At 35.5% G+C, this 5,835-nt stretch overlaps 1 pseudogene; it reads right to left on the bottom strand.

Annotated features, from left to right (window-relative positions):
- Nucleotides 1-2,857: 2,857 nt before the first annotated feature.
- Nucleotides 2,858-3,853, bottom strand: LOC100959815 (annotated as a pseudogene).
- Nucleotides 3,854-5,835: the final 1,982 nt, after the last annotated feature.

Below are 5,835 nucleotides of genomic sequence, written 5' to 3'. Positions count from 1 at the left end.
AATTATTTATCCACCTTAATTTTCATTGGCCTCTGCTTTTGATTTATTATCCACTTTGCCTCCTACACTGAAATGTATTATGAAAGAAGATAGCATCAAATTTACTACCAATTAATTCTAAGATAACATTGAAGAAAAATTTCTAATTAAAGAAGAGCTTTATTGAGATTTAATTCATAAAGCATACAGTTCACCCCGCTAAGTGTAGAATCCAATGGTGTGTAGTGTATTCATAGCATATTCAGTTGTCAATGATAGAAGCCTTTCATTACCTGCCAAAAAATCCCCTACCCATTCATAGTTTTCTTTTTTACTCCTCCAACCCTTTTCCAGCCTTTTAAATCACTTTCTGTCTACTTGCCTATTCTGAACATCTCACATAATAGAATCATGAAATATGTAATGTTTAATATCTCGTTTCCTTTCACTTTGTGCAATGTTCTTAAGCTTCATTCATACTGTAACATACCAGTATGCTAATCCCTTTCACTGCCAAGTAAGATTTCAATGTGTGGACATAGCACATTTTATATATCTATTCATCAGTAGATGAACATTTAGATTTTCCCACTTATTGGTCACTATGAAGAACAATGAGCATTTTCATTACATTTTTGTGTAAACATACATTTTTATTTCTCTTGTGTACATACTAGGAGTGGAATTACTGGGTCATGTGATATTTCAATGTTTAAATATTTTTGCAAAGTGCTAGGCTATTTTCCAAAGCATTGCCCCATTTTACATTTCCAGTAGCATTGTATGAGGGTTCAATTTCTCCACATTCTCTCTAAACCTTATCTCTCTTTTTTTATGATAGCCATCCGACCGAAGGTAAAGTGTTGATTTTCATTTATCTGGTATTTTTAATGGTCTTAAAATTATAAAATGCATTTAAAAAAAATAAATGTTGAATTTGTTCTCCCAAAATAACATTGAAAATCTTAAACCCAGTAATAATGAACAATATAAAATGTATATAGAATTGTGTATTATATACAGGCTGCTTCCGTGGGTTATTCACGATCACAGCTTCTCCATAGGTCCAGTGGCAAGGGGAATATCTATAAATGCAGAATCATATGTGACTAAAGGAAATGTCAAGGATCATCTGCAGTATTCTGATAGCAATAGCACAAACAGTACTTCTAAATGCTTATAATGGACCCTACCTTTCCTCTTATATCACTCCAATAAAATACTAAAAATTGAGCCCATATGAAATTAACTAGAAATAAGTAAAAATTCAGAAAGTTCCACCTAGTCCTACTCCCACAGGTGCTACTAAAACATTTTCAATAAAGACATTTTAAAGACAGTTGGCCCTCAATGAAACCCACAGTTCTTTGTAGAGAGGAATCCATTTGGTGTATTAATGACAATGGCTATTGATGTAGCACAAAAAACAGATGTGATCAAGGAAAAAACACATTTACCTGATGATCGAAACCAAATTCAAATAGGTTGCTTTGTCTTTTGTCTGTTTTTTGTTGTTGTTGTTGTTGTTGCTGTTGTTGTTTGGTTTGGTTTGTTTTATGAGCATACTGCTGAGTCCTTTAAATGAATCTGCTGTTTGTTTACTTAAATGTGACATAATTTTTGATTAAGTAGTTGGTGAAAGGGTATTACAAGATTTGGTCACATTCTAATTGAGAAATTTATAACTTTTTAATTTTTTTCTAATTTTTATTAATTAGTTAATTTTATTTTATATGGGTACAAACATTTAGGTTGCATTGTTTGCTTTTGTTAGGTAAAAGCCCAGGTTGTAGCTGAGCCCTTCACCCTGATGGTGTGCTATATAATCCTGCATTGTACTCATGGAGCGCTTTCCAAATCCCTTTCTCCTCTTTTTTCCCTCCTCCTCTGCCCCTTCTTAAATTTTGATTTTTTTCCTTTTACATTTTTTATAAACACAAAAGTTCTAGAAGTTATCTGATGTTGGACAGTTAAGTTCACAAAGTCATCCTAGAAAGAGTATTACATAGCTCATTACTGGATATCACTGTGGTCACCTTTGAAATACTCCCCTTGGCCATAGGGGAGCACTTTTTCTAGGATGAGTTCTCAAACTTAATTGTCTGAACTCAGATATCTGTCAAGCAGATTTTAGCAATTCTATCACGACTGCATTTTGATATGGCCACAATAATAATTAATAACTACATGATTTTAGGATTGTCCTATAGTGGAGATTTTAAGCACAAGTAAGAATGATGGACTATGATTAAGTGTATTTGGAAGCCTTTTATAGTCTATTTATTGGTAGGATTTTTGCAATGTTCTCAGTTAATGGATTCTTTCAGATTCATGCTCTTTATTTCTTTTTTGGTGGTTGAAGTGTTGTTTGTGAGTAGGAATTGAGTTTTATTTTTAAAGACAAAATTCTCTCGAACAGTTTATTAATACTATTAATGATAAACCACTTAACTTTTCAGTCTTAGTGATGTTTTGTTTTAAAAATTAAACTTGTTTTAAAAGTCCTCATGTAAACCAGTCAGACACAAATGAAACTTTTTATAATGGACTTCTCAAATCCTTTTCAAAACTTTCTTTTTTTCCTTGCCATGAAAATAGCATTACTATGATAGTATTAAGTGTCCTTATTTTTATTAGAATTAGCTCTTTTCAAGATTGTTATTAGCAAACCTTGATTTTTATTAGTGTGCTAAAGCCAGATAGAAATATGATACTTTAAAATTATGTTTTAATTTTCTATGATCTATTTTATACTAAAAAAACTATTTTGCATTAAGTATTCGTATGCTCAAATTCCATAGTAATCTGTAGTCCCCAATGGAAATTTGTGCTCCAAGATTTTGAAAATTTTAATTACATTTACATAAAAAATATAATTTTAATCACTAGGTTCTTCCTCATCACTGCAATATTTGCTTCTCATTATCCTTGGGCATCTTGAATCATCTGATGTTGAGGGACCCCCTTAACTGGGTTTCTGTTTTCTTTCCTTCCTTTTTTTTTTTTTTTTTTTGAGACAGTCTCACTATGTCACCCTCTGTGAAGTGCAGTGGCATCACAACTCACAGCAACCTCAAACTCTTGGGCTTAAGCTATTCTTTTGCCTCAGCCCCTCAAGTATCTGGGACTGCAGGAGCCCACCACAACACACCAGCTATTTTTAGGGACAGGGTCTCACTCTGGCTTAGGCTGGTCCCAAACCTGTGAACTCAGGCATGGATTTCCATTTTCTTTGCTCTTCCTCAGTTCTGGCTTGCTGGAATGTGATGGCCTGACTAAAGGTGTCTAAAGCAGGGTCTTCCCTTTCATCTTCACTTTCTTCTACTTCCCCAATTTCTTCCTTTGGTTCAGGAATTTTCTCTCCCTCCTTCTTTCTTTCTTTCTTTCTTTCTTTCTTTCTTTCTTTCTTTCTTTCTTTCTTTCTTTCTTTCTTTCTTTTCTCTTTCTTTCTTTCTTTCTCTCTTTCTTTCTTTCTTTCTTTCCCTTTTTCTTTGGAGCTTCAGGTTCTTCAAGCATATTTTTAGGACAGGCATAATTTAAATGTCTGCTTTCCCCCCATTCATAACACTTAGATTTACCAAAGCAGTTTTGCCTTTGGATGAACTCAGCGGCTCTTCTACTGTCAATAGCAATGCTTGCTTTTATCATTCTACCAAATAATTGTTTGTTGTCTAATGCCTTCTTACAGTTTTGTGTAGGGTCTTTATCCAAAAATAAAACAAACACAACTCCTTTACTCTTCCTGGTATCTTTATCTTTATAGTAACCTTTACAACTTTGCTGTACTTGGAAAATATCCTTATGAGTCACTGTGTGTCAGAAAAAGGGCAAGTTGGACACATACACTGTTACTTGGAGCCAATCCACTACTCATTTCTTCAGGTGGGGGCAGGTCCAGGAAACTGGAAGAGTGCAAGCCCTCAGCTTCCCTTGGGGTTCCACCCGGGTCTTCTCTGTCTCTCGCAGCAGCCTTAGCCTCATGGGTCCTGGAAGGGGTCAGGTGCAGAGCAGAGATGGAAGCCATGGCAGTGCCTTTTCCTGGCCTTCCAAATTTTTGGTTTTTAAATGATGTATGTGACTATTGCTAAATGCTACTTATCTGTTCCTTTATTTCTTATTCAGAAAGTTTACTGACATTTTCACAATTTTGGACCCCTAATAATGAAAAAGAACTTACTTGTGTCCATAATTGCACATGGTACACAGAATCCTACTTGCCCTTTATTAGGACTACCTTATGTCAACCAGTATATCTTCTTAGCATAGTAGGTTTTCTGTGGGGGGGGGGAGAGAAAAACACATCCATCCAGCACGTACATGAACATCATTGTTGTATATAGATAAACAGATAAATAAGTAAATACTTATATACATACATAAATTTCTCTGGTCTTTGTGCCTGTTCCTGGAAGTAAATTTCTAAACCCCTGGGATACTTCCATCACTGGGAAATCCCAAAAGTTTAGAAGTATAGGGTGGGCCCTTGAACCACACCTGAAATAATACTAAGGAGATGAATCAAGGTATGGACTGGTTATACCAAAAAGACCAAGTCTGTAGTTAGAGACTTGGAGCCTTAAGCCACATGGTATTAGCTCGTCATCTTGACTTCCAGGGAGGAGACTGAGGCAGGAGATTGATTTTCAGCACATGGCCAAAGATTCCGCCAACCATGCCTGTATTATGAAACCTTTAGAAAAACTCCAGAAACTGACCATCGGGTGTGCTTCCTGGCTGGTGAACACACAGAAGTGGTGGGTGGGTGATACATGCGGATTTCATGGGGAAAGACAACGGAAGCTTTGCACTGAGCACCCTCCCCAACCTTGACATACGTGTTTCTTCCTTTGATACTGATTTGTATGCTTTACATATAATGGTAATTTTAAGTATATTGCTGAACTGAGTTTTCTAAATTGTTCTAGCAAATTAGCAAACCTGAGATGGTTCTGGGAATCCCCAAAGTTGTAGCCAGTTGATCAGAAACAGCTGGAGGAAGACCAAAGATCCCTGAAGTTGTGGCTGGCATCTGAAGTGAGATCAGTATGGTTGGGAACTTGTGCTAACTCTGGGTGTTCAGTGTAAGAACTGCATTGCGTATTGCAGCCTTTCAATTTATTTCTACCCAGAACTCTCCATTTTACTCTGGAAGTGCTAAAAGCCTCTGAGAAGCCAGACTCTAAACTTTGTAAAATAGTATTACTTGTCAGCTGAATGACATGATTCTCTGTATTCTGATCACTAGCGCTATGTTCTTCATTGTGTGAGACACAGACAGTTAAATAATGTTTTGGAGAGCAAGTAGGGCTCTGTGAAAACAGGATGAGACCGCGCGTTAAGAGATGAGATTTCTCAAAATAACTTATTGCTAACAAGATTTGAGGGCTTAGAAATAATTGTAAATCATTCTAGACCTGTTTGTTCATTCAAAAAATAAGATAGTTGGACTAAATAACCTATAACATTCCTGGTAGCTCTTAGGTAGGAAGATTCTTTGAATTTCAATGCCTCAGTTTCCTAGTCAGCAAATGGGACTCAATCTCATTGAAACTTAGGCAACTATGATAAGACATAACAGAACCATTTTTCCCCATAGGAAAGAAATAGACTTTATCCTTTCTGAATGTGTTATGATTCTCTCAAAATATCCATAGAAATATTGCCAAAAAATAGTAAGGCTACTTTTAATAGAAAGCAGTTTTTCCTTAGCATTTGTCATAGAGGCAAAACGTAATTTACACAGAGAGAAGCAGAGACAATGTCTGTAGTTGATTTCTGCTTGGATATAATTTAAAAAAATAAGGTATAATGGCAGTTTTAGTGAAAATATATTTATAATAAGTGTTATGATACCTG

The sequence above is a fragment of the Otolemur garnettii genome, unplaced genomic scaffold, assembly GCF_000181295.1.
Source record: "Otolemur garnettii isolate 467f Iridium unplaced genomic scaffold, OtoGar3 scaffold00009, whole genome shotgun sequence".
Lineage (NCBI taxonomy): Eukaryota > Metazoa > Chordata > Mammalia > Primates > Galagidae > Otolemur > Otolemur garnettii.
Note: the sequence above shows the minus strand (reverse complement) of the source record. Positions and strands in the feature narration are given on the sequence as shown.